General features: G+C 42.2%; 1 protein-coding gene across 2 annotated transcripts in view; it reads left to right on the top strand.

Annotated features, from left to right (window-relative positions):
• NAV2 (neuron navigator 2) overlaps positions 1-14,155 on the top strand; it is a 427,333-nt gene that overhangs the window by 176,292 nt on the left and 236,886 nt on the right. The window lies entirely within an intron of this gene.

The following is a 14,155-nucleotide window of genomic DNA, read 5'->3' as shown; positions in this document are numbered from 1 at the left end:
AGCTTCGACTTGTGATCTTTCTTTGTGTTCCCAGGCTTTACCCGGCCCATGACTCAATTACTTATTTTATACAAGTATGAAAGATTGCTCTAATGCGGCTGGTTCTTTGTTTCCGAGGACTGTTTTCGGCCAACGTCCTTAGCAATTGAATTTGCTTCCACATTGTTATATTCAGAGATGCCTTCTATTTGCCGTAATTATCTGCTCCTAGCACGGCTCTGCCACACAAAGGTTCATGTGTGTGTGCCTGTATACACACACACATATTGGAAACCGCTGCCCTTTGTGCGCTGGCTCTAGGTGGTAAAGCGTAATACGGAAGGGAGGATGAACATTTTGTGGTTTTTTTGGATCAGGGGAAGAGAACTAAGTTTTCAAAGTGGCAAATAGCATTAGAGTTCCCTCACCCTCCTGTTTATGAGGCAGGGAATCAAAATACTGAGAGTAAAAGGAAAGATAAACAGTACCTTCCTTTATTTCTTCCTTCCCTCAGCAACGTTATCTGCACAACCCTCTCCGCTTTTCATCTGATTTGTCTGGGACTCGGTAGTGCTGTAAACATGAAACCAAAACAGATTTTCACATCAAAAGAGAAAGCTGTGATTTTAGATTGCTTTACATATATTTTTACATATAATCTATTTATTTTACTTTATTTATTTATTTCTACTCTTCATTAGCTAGCTTACACGTCCCAAAGTTTTTTTCTAACGGTTTTGTCTTTTCCATTTGTCAAACTTCGGCACTCTAGCCCGACTTACAACTGCTCCCCTGTTGTGATTTATACAGGTTTGGAAATAATTACAGCTGCTTTGTTTAACTGCTGCTGCATCCATGCGTATGTAAGTCCCCGGATACGTCCAAGAACCCTTGTTTGTAGACTAACCTAGAGAACTGAGTTTGTAGACTAGCTGTACCCTTCAGAAAATATAAAATCAGCGCTGGTGCTCTGAGTTTTTTAGTTTCGTCTTGCTAAGGAGCCCAAAGCGTGACAAATTTAAACTTTTTTTGTTTGTTTCCTAATTTGAATTGAGGCTGGTAAAAGATGACACATCTAATAGTCTCTGTTCTTTACTAGGAGAATAGTTGCTGCCTTTGCCTTCCTTTTGGATTTGCCCACGTATCAGGAAAGGCATCTCCACCTCCCCTTTAATGCAGAGGAGCCTGGCCTTAGGTATGTTACACAAATGTAGATCAGCATTAACTACACAGTGGAGATTACTTCCATGTTTAAATGAAATCTCTATCTGGTACCGTCTCAGTATCTGAGGGCCTCCTGTTAACATAGCTGTCACATTTCCCTGGACAGTGTGAAGACATTTTAATCTGGTTTTACAGGTCATAAAAAGAAAACGAAGAAATAAATTTCCAAAGCAGCAACTGATTTTGCTTGTTCCTATTTTGGGAAGCCCGATTTTGGGCGTTTGCCAAGCCATCAGGCCAGCTCGCCTCCGTTTGCGGGGGAGCTCGGTGGCGGTGCTGGGCGCTCACCCCACGCTCTTGACTTCCAGCGTCACAACTCTCCTGCAATATAAAGCACTTTTCCTTTTTCCTGAACTGGTCGGATCTGGCTCCGTTCTCGATTTGAAGTTCAAGCTGAGTAAGCGTAGCTTGTGTCCTGGCTGCAGACCCTTAAAACGCTTCTTGAGCACTGCAGCCTGGCCGGTCGCGAGGATTGCCCTTGGAAGAGAGCATCTCGCTCACCTCGCAGCGCGGCTGGCGAGGCGCTGGCGATGGCACGGAGCACGTCAGCGTCGTCAAGACCGCTGCGATTAAATTGTCGTGGAGATAGGGAAAGCCATCTGCTATTCGTTCCCCCTGCCTGCTCGCTATTCAGAAAGCCGGTGCCAGACGTGACGGCCAAGCCGGGCTGACTAGATGCCAGGCTGTCACGCGGAGCTGGCCTGGCTGCTGCTGGGACTGGGTCAGAGGTTTGGGGACCCGTTTGCAGGCGACATCGTACGTACGTGTGGAAAATGCTCGGCTGCCGCTTGACGGAGGGGAGTTGCGGCGAAGGGCGCGATGGTGGCCGGAGCGCGCCTTTTACAGCTGGCGTCTTTGCGCCGCTGGGTGGTGATCCTAGCTGAGCTGATAATATGTTCTCGCTCTCTTCAGATATTCGGCTGTGACGGTCGGTCTCGTGCCTGCTCCTTCCCTGGAGAAAGGGAGGTGCGTGGGACTTAGCCCGGCGTGGCCGTAGGGTGACGACCTTAGGGGTGCTGCTGCGCCTGCGGCTGAGCGTCCCGCCGATGCCGAAAGGGTCGGGGCCGGCTGCGGGGGTGCTTGTGTGAGGCACAGGGTACCCTTTGGGAAACAATATCTAATGCCTTCAACGACAACAACAACAACAAAGTGTTAAAAGAATATTGGGATTGCTGAAATACAAAGGTTGAGGATCCAAAGTTTAGGAAATGCCAGAAGCAACGTGTCCTAGGTGTCTGCTTTTTGCATTTTGTAACATAAAGTCTTTTTGTCATGATGATACAGATTTTAAGGGCATGATCATATACTGTTTTTTCCGATGTTGGCCTTATACAGCAACGAGTTAGCAAGCAGTTATTTAATAGTATGTTTTATTGAAAAAGAACGGTATGTGAGACTCTAAGCTTTATTTACTGTACTTCACTAAATTCTTCTCTAAACACAGAATTCTTATTTTCTCTCCCTCCTCGTGCCCCCATGGATTTTTCCTCTTGGGTTCTTCACCGTGAATAGTGGTGATCAGTTTAATACCTAAATACTGTATTGGCAGTAATGTACCTTCACCGCATCTTTGGGTGAGATTTGGTGGATTATGGGGGTGGTATAATCCCTTATTATGTAATGAAGGGACTGAAACACTGGGAAAGCGAAACCGAGTATTTTACTAACTTTGTGCATAAAATATGAACCTGATTTTGGGGCATACGCTGTGTAGTATTTTATAGGTTCAGAGCTTCCATACCCTAATGCTGTCTCTTTGGAACCAGTTTCCATCTCCATGTTCTTCCATAGTCCGTGCTCTCAGCCTTGCTTACAGGTTCCCTCCTTGAGCCTCGTTATGTTCCCCTCTCATTAGATTCCTCCTTTTGCTCATTCCGCTGGGGTCCAGCTCAGCTTTTGAGTTAGACACGGGTAGCGTTGTCATTCATAGCACTGAACCAACAGGAATGTCACTGGCACTACTGCAAGGAGAGGGGTTTTTTATATACAACTCCCCCAAATACTAATTCCAGAGAAGGGTGTTTCTTCTGGTCCCTCGGGGCCGGGGTGTGCTCAGTTCAGCCGTGGGTCTGGTGGGCAGCTGAATATAAATGTTCTTACGGAGCATGCGTAAAATGAAGTGGTTTTTAAATTGGCTGTGCTGTGCGCGTTTTCAGAGAAACCGTGTTAAACTTATTTCTGGCACAAACCTCACTATCTTGCCTAATTGCTAGTTCGTTGTTCATAGCTCTGGAGTGCCAGAGCTTGTTAAAGCAAAGGTTGCTGGTGCTTTTTTACGTGGTTGAGTAACGACGTATTGTTCTACCTTGGTTCTGGCATTTTGGCTAAAACATTCCAAAATTTTCAACCTGAGGTGGGCTCTGGCATTGCACGCTTCATAGCAGAGTATTAAAGTTTGACAAAATGATCAGCAGCTGGGAACAAGGTAGTAGAGTCGGAAATCTCAGTCAGCTTTAAAAAAATGATGATGATGTTTATAAAAATTATACCTGCTATTTAATTATTCCCTAATGGGGTTTGAAGCTTCCTATGAGCAACACGAGTGGCGTAGGCACAGTGCTGCCTATCCCAGCACTCCCAGTGTGTTTGAGCAGCAAGTGCTTGTGGTGGGCTTACGGTGCTGAATTCTCATTGATCTTTGCTAATGCAAGGTTAAAGCTTTGGTATTTGCTAGTGCTCTAATTTTTATACGGTATGCTAATTACTCTTTTGAATTGGTAAATGCTTGTTCAGCACAGTGTAAGAGAGATTGGAATTGGCTTTGTGATGCTGTGTTGCAAATAGTGTCGAACCTTTTCCTGTTTATGTGGAAGTGCCGTTCTGGTTTTCTCAGGCCAAATTAGACATCACCACATTTTTATTCAGCTCACAATACGCGTGCATGCATGCATATGCATACACAGTTGTAATTTTTTATTGTTGTACTAGCAGCGATACTGGCCAGAATAATTTTTTTTCCTAACATCACGGTGGAAACGTGATGATGATTTTGGAAATAGATGCAGCTGTCTGAACATGAAAAAGACAAAATAGAAACACAAATGTTTTGCGTCTGTGCAGAGGGACTAAAAGGTAATTAGCCAAGGAAAAATAAATGAGTTTATTTTGAAAGACCCCAAAATGGTGACCCAAAATGTTTTGAAAGGTTTTCTGTATGATGGCATTTCTATGTTCAAAGTTTCGGTCCAGGAATCCTCAGACAAAAGTGGTAACTGTTGGCAGGGGAGAGCAATGGAAAGTTATGCCTGTGATAGGAAATCACGTCACTTTTAAAAGTGAACATTGCTATTTCAGTTTTTAATTCTGATAATTAGCAGTAGCAGCTCATCCTCAAATTGCTCTTCTAACATTAGGGGGTCCAGAATTGCATGAGGTAACTTAATATGCCATTTTATCTTGAGTCTGTAATTGTAAAAAGGCAGGAACAGCTAACTGCTATTAATTGCACAAGCTATTTACAGCAAAGAAAATTTCGTTTCTCATTTATATACATCTAGAACAGTGTTAGCGCCGCTGCAAAGTGATGCACTTCCAAGGTTTGGCTTTAGTATTGTGTATCAAACACCGATTTCTGTTACTGGAAGCCTGTCCCAGCCTACATACTTCACGTGCACTTAGTGAGAGCACCTCTCTTGCTTACCAGCTTGTTGTTAACCTGCTCCCCAGTGGCTGCCTTTCTTGCGTGTCCTTGTGTGTTCTCCTCGCCTCTCAAGTGGATATGGCAGACTCCGTGGGTGCGATCTCTAGTATCTCACTCCGTTCTTGCCAGCCTTTCTGGCGGCCACCGATCGGTGGAGGATGCTTCTGTGTGTTTCTTGTTTTATGTTGCACCAGCTCTCTACCTGCGCTCTGCAGATGAAGTCGGGATGCCTTAAGAATATTACTGAGAATGCGGTGGGTAGCGAAGGAGCTTACTGCGATGTCCTGGTGCTGCAGTTTACACATACGTTATACCCTAGGGTGAAAAAATGCATTGTGGTTTGCATTTGGTGTCGAAATCGCTGTTAATGCAGGCTAGGTTAATGTAAATTGCAAATGTAAGCATCTGTTCACATAATTCAAAGTGATAACACATTTGTGTTTGTGAGAGGTGCGGGAGAAGAACTGAAAAAAAAATCACACTTAAACATGTGCTACAGTTTTCTGCCTCAAATTTGATCTACTGGTATCTTCTGCTGGACCTCCTGCCTAAGCATTTTCTTGTGAGGGACCAGATTACTGTTTATAGCTGATTTCCACTTTAGGTTCTTCCAGTGGATTATTATTTTATCTTTTATTTTACCTTTTATTTTATTCAGGAATCACTGGGGTAATTCAGATTGGAAGGGCCCTCAGGAGGTCTCCAGTCTAACCTTGTGCTCAAAGCAGGGTCAGCTACGAGATCAGACCGCATTACTCAAGGCTTCATCCAGTCGGGTCTTGAAAACATCCAAGGACAGAGACTGCGCAACCTCTCCGTGCAACCTGTGCCGCTGCCTGGCTGTCCTTAGGGTGAAAGGTTCTCCTTGCACCCGGTCTGAACCTCTTGTTGCAATCTGTCGTCCCTTGTCCTCCCATCGGATACTGCTGCGTGAAGCGTGGTTCTGTTTTCTCGATAACCTTCCCTATAGGTAGCAGGGGCTGCTGCTACGTGCCCCCGAAGCCATCTCTTCTGCAGGCTGGACGAGTCCCATGCCTCAGCCTTTCTTCCCAGGGTAAGTGACCGTCCTGCTGACCTTCGCTGAACTCACGCCAGTTTGTATAGTGAAAGTGGAACAGAGCAGTTTCTTCTCAATTAAAATTAACGTTGTTTCACTTCTTAGGAATGCAGTTGTCATCTCCTATACTTGACTGGCTCATTAAGAACTCCTTGCCACCGTGCCACCGCTGGGGGTGTTTGTCTGAAGACCTTCTGTTAGCAAATGGACTTGTATGGCTCCGTACTGGATTGTGTTTGAGAGTAGGTGTACTATAGGCTCTTTTGGGGGTTGACAGGGTTGAATAGATGGATGCCCCGTGATGTTTTCCTAAACAAACTCGAACAGTGAGATAAGAAGATACAGAGCTGGTTATGACTGAGGTCAGGACTTGCCTCGATTCTTCAGGAAGCCGGAGGTGCAAAGCCTCGAGGTGTAATTGAAGGTGGAACAGATGTTACACGTGTATTGAAACTTCATTGTGGATTACTATCGGAAAAGGTTTATGATTTGCCAGTTATTTTCCAGATGATCTTTTTTAATGTGCTGAGGTAGCAGATGTGTTTGTTGTATCCAACTCTTTAAAGTCATTTTAGGAAGTTAAACAGATGGATGCATTATGAAATTCAGCAGCATCTCTTTCAGCATCTGTAATGTCGTCGTTTCATGTGCCAACCGGGAGAGAAGGAAACAGAGCATCCGATAAGTACTTTGCCTGTGACAAGCTGACCCGTTTGCCAACAGCCAATAATGTACCAATGTTGTGACAGGAATGATTGACTGCTACTGCTTTTACAGCAGAGCGATTTGAGTTTCCAGACAGTTGTCTTTTTTTTTTTTTTTTTTTTTAAATCTTGGACTAGCTTGAATACAGGTTGTTTTACTGCTGGAATAAACAAAGCTCATGTGAATTCTCATACGGGATGTGATTGTGTCTCAGAATGCAGAAAATTGTTCCATCAATTGAATTCCATCTATCTTTAAAAAAGGTTGTGTATTACAATGATCTTACTATTAAAATGGTAAGAGGAAATATGAAATACAGAAAAATGATCTCTCAGTGCTATGCCTTCTGTTTGTTGTTTGTTTTCCAATGATAAACATCAGCCAGATCTTCCTTGGGGGTGGTACAGCATATTAGGGCTGTATGGTGTTTTGACACTGACACCTTCCCAAAATATTCCAAACACTGAGAGTAGCGTTATTAAAAATCATATGATGGGGTGTGTAAGGTAAATGCAATGCTGTCAGCTGTTTATACTGTAGCTTCAAACAGTGTGAGTTCAGTACAGCATCATGGGTAAAATTCAGGGAGGCAGGAAACCTTAGGATGGAATAATACCCTGTCACCTTAAAAAAAAGTAAAATTGATTAAATGTTGAAATATCAAAGCTGTTTAAGGCGACAAACATGTCATTAATCATTATGCTGGGAACGTCCTTTGTTTTGGTACGAAACAAAATATTAGGACAACATTCAGTTATTTGGTTATGTCATGTTTGGGTGGTGGATATTACACAAGCTTGAAAAATCAGTATTAAAACAGTCGGAGGGTCAGTTATCAGTTTGCCAATGGGATAATGAGAGAACAAAGGAAATATAAGGAAATTTGAGAAGGGGAGCTTGATACTGCCATGCATGAGGCTGCATGGTGGCCCTGCAGCACTTTAGTTTTGGGTATTCTGTGTTAGATTAATAGAGGGATGAAAGAATAACTGTTTCCTGTACATTTCCTTGCAAAGTGATCTTTGAAGCTTTCTGGTTTAAAACTGAGCGTGATGTTTGGCAGGTGCAAGTAAACCTCTCCCTCAAAGCTACACGTGAGTTTAAAATATAAAATAAATCATTACTTTCTGTTGGTTTTCCACAGTTTATGGGGTAAACCTCATCAAATTGCCTTGTGATAGATCATCACATTGGAGATGGAGGTGGCAGATTGGTTTTTTTGGATGTTGACGCTCAAGAATGGTCATGGCTGTTGGGCTGAAGGCTGACTTGAGTTATGTCTGTGTAAATCTGAAGAAGTTTTGCTGAAATTTTTGACTTAAGAATTTCAGTGGGACCACTAGTGTACCCCCACATTTTAGCTTCTAAGGATTAGCTTTTGTTTTCCATAAATATCAAATCAGGACTAATCTTTTTTTAAAGGAGCTGTGGAGGTAGGCAACGTTCATATCGGGGCATTGTGTCAAGCACTTTCTCCGTTTCCTTTTATATCATTGTGAACAATCTAGGTTTATATATATATATATATATATTCATTTTTTTCCAGTAATACGTTCGGAAATAGCTGGTGTTTGCAACATTGCAATTAATCATTGTGACATTATATGGTGCATTGCAGGTGACCTCCAGCAGCGAACCGCTCCTGAACGGTTGCCCTGTGGGAACGCTCTCTTTTTTTGGCTTCTAGGGAAGCGCAGCTGCCTGCAGACTTTGGTCGTGAAGTGTACTTGGCAAAGCCTGCAAGTGTGGGACGATCTTTGTTGTTCTCTGATATCTAGTTGGCAGTTGGTGAGCACCACAAGCACTGCTTCCATGGCTCCAGAACTGCGCTGTGCATCATCAAGTGAATTGGATGCGTGGGCTCAGTATGCAAGAGGATTTTTTTAATACAAATTGATCGGTAATGTGTACTGATGGGAAGGGAGGTAATGTGAGTATAGGATAGGATTGGAATAGTTATCTAAAGAAGATTTTGATAAATACTTCTAATTTGGAAGTCAAATTCTGATGTCGGCTGTAGAGAAACTGCATTGATTTAGAGCAGGTGAAAATCTGACTCTCACCATTTAGTTTGAATAGTGATACTTTGCTCTTTACAAAATAGCTGAAGTTGCTTAATGATAATCTGGCCAATTTGTGTTTGTTCAAAACTGCTGATGTGGGAGAGATTGATGGCAGCTGAGGCTGGGTTGGAATGCTTAAGCAGATCCAGTTGAAAAAAAGGCTCTGAAATACAGCCTTTTCTTCCGATCCGCTTCTCAGATGGTTTCTACCTTTAGGCTCTGACAACTCTTTCAGATGATGGAGCTGGTGTATTTGAAATGTGCCAGTAAGGAACAGCAAGGTTACAGAAGGTGACTACCTGATGATGTGGGATTGTTAGCTTTTAAGTAGTGGATTTTTTTTTCCCCTGCCACTTCTTGAGAAGGTAGGGAGAATAGCAGCACAGGGAAGAGAGCGTTTTTTTATGTCCTGTTTGTATTTCATCTTAACTTGAGGGTTCTTAAAGTCAAGAGTAGTTTGTGATATTTGGATTATCATCACCTTCCTTCTGCGATATTCTCATTAGTCACAGATGTTTTCTTTGCTTTTCCAAATACATGAAGCCATAGGCAATGTCAAATCAGGCATAAAATAATATAGGAGCTAGTATTATTAACCTTGTGGAAACAAAGGACGCATGAATAGCTCAAGAATACCCAGATGCACATCTCTGTTGGGAAGACGTGATTTGCAAGGATCTTTCTAAAATGGTATTGAAATATTTATTCCAGGTGCTGTTAGTGGCATGGAAAGATGATGTCTCTTCTTACGATCACAGACGTTAAGAGATATGTAAGTTGAGGTGAGCTATAGGTTGGCATGACAAAGCTAGTCTGTTAGGATTGTAAAGATTATTCACGCGTGTATGTTTTACGCAGTGGTCACTGCTGTGACTGCGTGTATGTATAGACATACAATATGCATCTAAATCTTCCAACACTGCATAAAGCATTAATTGAAATAAGCTCCTGCATTCCTCATCCCTTTCACTCCTGTTCCTGATGAGTTTAAGTCTGAGGAATGAACTTTACATGCAGAGTCAGAGAGGTGGACCTTTTCAAAGCCCATCACAGAACCCCTGTCAGTATGTCTGTCTCCAGCCAGCTGAGCCTGATTTTTATTAGATTCTGAGAAACTGATATGGCTACAGATCCAAAAGCGACGGGAACATAATGAAATCAAAGACGTGGATGATGATCAAAATGCATTTGCTATGAGAATAGAAACTTATGTAGCTTTTGAGTGAAGCACTACCAGAGTTAGATTTATGTAAAATGGCCATGTAGTACAATGATAAATGCATCATGAAATAAAAAAATACCACTCTGGAATGAGGTGGGGAAAGCATTTCAGTGCGGTCGTGATGACAGCTCCTACTGTTCATGCTTACATTACAAAACCATGAAGTGTTCTGGTTACAGAAACAGGATTAAATACGAGCGTTGTTCAGAAAATGCTCATTTAAAATGCTGCCATTTTGTGTCGCCATGCAAAAGTGTCTGCCTGTATCACTAGTGCGGCTTGTGAAACTTTCTGTGTATCTTCTGAAAATGAGTCTAACGGGTATCCTTGTCCAGGTGGAACTTAGCTTGTCTATGTGTTAAACGTGACACTGTTATAAAATGAAGTGGAATTAAACCCAGTGTGAATTAGAAACATGTCAGGGGATTACAAAAGGGATTTTAGGTCAGAATTAGCGTAATGCAGACAAGATTTCTGTGAAAAGAACTGGGAACAGAACCAAGGTTTCCTCCTTTTCTCTCTGCTCTATATAAAGAACTCACATGTACAGATTATAATTGCTGTGGTGAGAGGATGCCAAATTATATAATGCTTCTACCCACATTCCTCTTTTCTAACCTCTACCGTTCCTCTTGTGGGAACACAACAAAAAAATCAGGACCTTGATCCCATTTACACCTTTGTGGGTTCTTTCATGAAATGGTAACGTAAATCTGTAGACGGGATCAGGCTTTTTCATATTCGGTACTCTGATAGGGGACAAAAGATGGATGTGAATGTGCAAAATGCCTGCAGTACCAAAAATAGGTCCATATTTATTCCTGTCATAACTTCACTAAGTTGACTGAGTTGTGCCAAGGCTGAATATGCCCACAGTCTATAGGACAGCTGGCTGCCTGGCAGCAGTAAAGTTTGACGAGAATGGTTTTGTAAGAACAATTAAGGCTTCTGATATTGACAGTACATGGTGACATTTTAGGAATATTCACCTGGGCTTAAAACGATTTTCTTGGAGATTTCAGATATAGCTGTAAAGCCTAAAAGAGAAGGATAGCACTGATCAAGGTATTTTCAAGCCTTAAGTTTAGTTCCGTCAGCAGTTCTGAATCACCAGACCAGTTAACGAGGTGTTCTAATTGATATAATAATTCTACATAGTTTTTCCACTTACACTAATGTAACATTTGGCTTCACTGAGGATGGATATTAACCACAAGTTGAAAGGAAGGTCTGATTCTCTGATCCTTTGCTACATTTCATAAAGCTTTTAATTTTACTTGCAATACCCACATGCAATCTATGTAGGCATTTTCTTTCCACTTGGGTCTAGAGACCCTGTTCAGTTAATTGATAGTGTATGAGCAAAGAAGGCAGCTTCAATAGTTTTACTGTTCCAGAGACATTCATCTCGTTCACAAAGATCATCTGTTCAAGAGCAGTCAACCCTGGTTTTTGTTCTGTTTACTGGCTTTGTTTTGGGCAATGTGCTGACTTGCCTACAAGCTCTTGAACTACAGAGTATTCAAATAGTTGCCACTGGTGTGTTAAGGTCTCCAGTTCCCATGAGTCTGCTCACTAAAATTTTGAGAATATTAAGCCAGTTCTCGACACCGGAGTCTTGGCACTTGATGTGAAGCTACATGGTGCTAAGTAGCCACAGCTTGAATCCTGAGCAATGGCATCTCCTGAGTTTAAAAATCAGTCCTATAAGCCAAGTCACTAGGGTTTTGGGGGGGGGGTTGCGTTTGTTTTGTGTTTTTTTTTTTCCTAACAGTGAAGTAAAGTGCTTGTTTATAGCATTTTTCCCTCCATATTCCCCCATTTGGGGAGCGGGTGGATGCTCGCTGACTACGGACAGATAAGGGGGGATGTTGTGATTATTCAGGCAAAGACACTCATCAAACTTAAAGCTGCAAGGGAGTGTTCCTCTAGTTAGTGGCTCATCTGACATTTGTGGCAGGAAGGAAGGAAGCTCTTGCTTTTTGTTTAGATAACTTGCCTGCTTTTTAGTATTACTTACTCATCTTATAGCTTAGATACAGAAATTTGGGTGATTCAACACAGGGGAAGGGAACACTGGTTGGGCTTTTCAAAGATAAGGAAGATATGTTCCCAGATCCCATCAACTGTCCGAGAGAAGTAGTTTCTTTTAAAAATCCTAGCCTTAAAAACAGGTAAAATAATAATAATAAAAAAAAAAACCCCAAAACGAACACACCTAGTCACTTCCAAAGATAGACCAAAATTGATGTTGCCCATCTTTGCAGATACAGCCTGTGATGGGATATGCTAACAGTTTATGACCTTACGGTATGGCTGCACTGCCACTGGATACAATATGTTGCATTTCAGTGGCATTATACTGTAGTGTTTGGATATATAAAGTGAAATATGCATGATATAACTCCCCCCAGGTATTAGGTGACAATGGATTATTAATTCAAACTTTTCTCGTAAGTTGCTGGTTTTTACTGAATCCATAAGAGAAGCAGTAACTCTAGGCCACTCTTCAAATGTGTTATCAGGAATTCACATTAAGCTTTGGTAAAGAAGGGGTCCGTGTTACTGATTTGGCAAAATAACTGTCAGGGGCATGGATTGAGTGTATTCAGAAGACACCATCTTCGCTTCAGTAGGCAGGACTGCACAGCAAGAAATAAAGTAGTTTCCTCTGGCTCTGGAATATTTAAGCCACCGTCATCAAAGGATTAGATTCAATAATTGTTAAAGGAGCAATGAAAGGAATCCTTTTCTTTTGCTCAAATTAACTTTGTGTCTGTTTTGGTATCCTGTAACCTAGCCAGTTTTCCAAGATGAAAACAGAACAACAAAAACTGGCAAGTTCTGTGCATCTGGGATTGGTGGCCTGAACCTCATAAAATGTGTAAGTGAAGAACAGAACATAAAGCTGTCAATTAGATCTTCTAATAGCTTTTAAACATTACTATATTTTATTACAGACCTAAAATTAGCCTTGTTTTCAGACTTGGATCTTTTTCAAGTTTGTCATACTTCAGCCCAACCTTCTTTTAGCTAGCAAGGCTGAGTTTTCGGCACTGAACAATGGAAATGGTGTTGGAGCATTTGACACATTTCTGCTCCATAACTACCAGTCCTTTCATATGGTAAATCTGACTTTCTTCATCGGGTCCTTGGGCTTTGAAATTTTCTTTATAGCTGTGTTTAAGCTGACACTGTGCTTGGTGTTATGACAGGGGAGTAAACATTAGAAGATCCGTCTCAGTGAGATGGATGAACAGAGATGTGCAGTTTCCAATCTGAGATTAGTGGATATGAGACTAGGGTGAAAGCAGTTACTCGTGAAAACAACGACAAAAAATCACCCTCTTTGAGTTAATACAAACCAGCCTGCAGAGTTGGTGTATGTGAAAGCAGATGTGCTGGAAAATCCCAGCAACCACCAAAACTCTAGTTAACACGTGAGCTTCATGTGTACTGTGGGAACTTGAATTATGCAATCAGGGGACAGCGCTAAGCAAGGGAGATGGCAGACTGCAGTGATAGCGTGTCCAGTCTTTGCTTCTGGTTTTAAATAATGTAGTTAATGTGAGAGATCTCAAGGAAAAAAAAAAGGGCAAACAAACCCAAACCAGCAACAACAACAACAAACCCCCACATAGTACAGCTAATGTCTTTTGAAACTGTGTTCTGGTAATGGAGAACAGACTGTTTTATGTTGCAGTGTTAAGGAAGAATGGTACTTTATAATGAAGAGAAGACAAGTTCTGACTTTAATTTCCAGTTCTGCCACTTGCTCGCTACATAACCCCGGATAAGTCATTTAAGATGTCATCCACGGAAGGATCCAGCATGCAGGTCTCATCTGATTTCCATTTCCTAAAATGCTATCCTAATCCTGCTGCCTAATCCTGGAGACACCTACAATCCAGAAATGCCTCATTTTTTTCTATCGGAAGGAGTCTCAGGTGTAAAAAGCTGGGGTTCGCACATTTAAAACTTTCCCCAAAGTCAGGATGGGAGCCCAGCAGGACGCAGCTCCCCTTGAAATGGGTCGCAGAGCGTGCTCCAGCCTTCCTTCGAGACGGGGCAGGGCGGTGGGGCTGTGCTTCCTCTGTCCTGCCGAGTAGCTCCGTGGGTTGGACGCTCACTTCAGCGTGTATTTCGGATATTTCAAGGGTAGATTCGTTATTTCTCTCTGCTTGCTGGCATCGCTCTTGACCCTGCCACCCAGGCGGTGGTCTAGGGATTCGGTCTTCAGGCAACGGGCGAGGTGAGAATAAGGA

Source organism: Harpia harpyja, chromosome 16 (genome assembly GCF_026419915.1).
Source record: "Harpia harpyja isolate bHarHar1 chromosome 16, bHarHar1 primary haplotype, whole genome shotgun sequence".
Taxonomy (NCBI): domain Eukaryota; kingdom Metazoa; phylum Chordata; class Aves; order Accipitriformes; family Accipitridae; genus Harpia; species Harpia harpyja.
The sequence above is the reverse complement of the archived record's forward strand: the minus strand, read 5'-3'. Positions and strand labels throughout refer to the sequence as shown.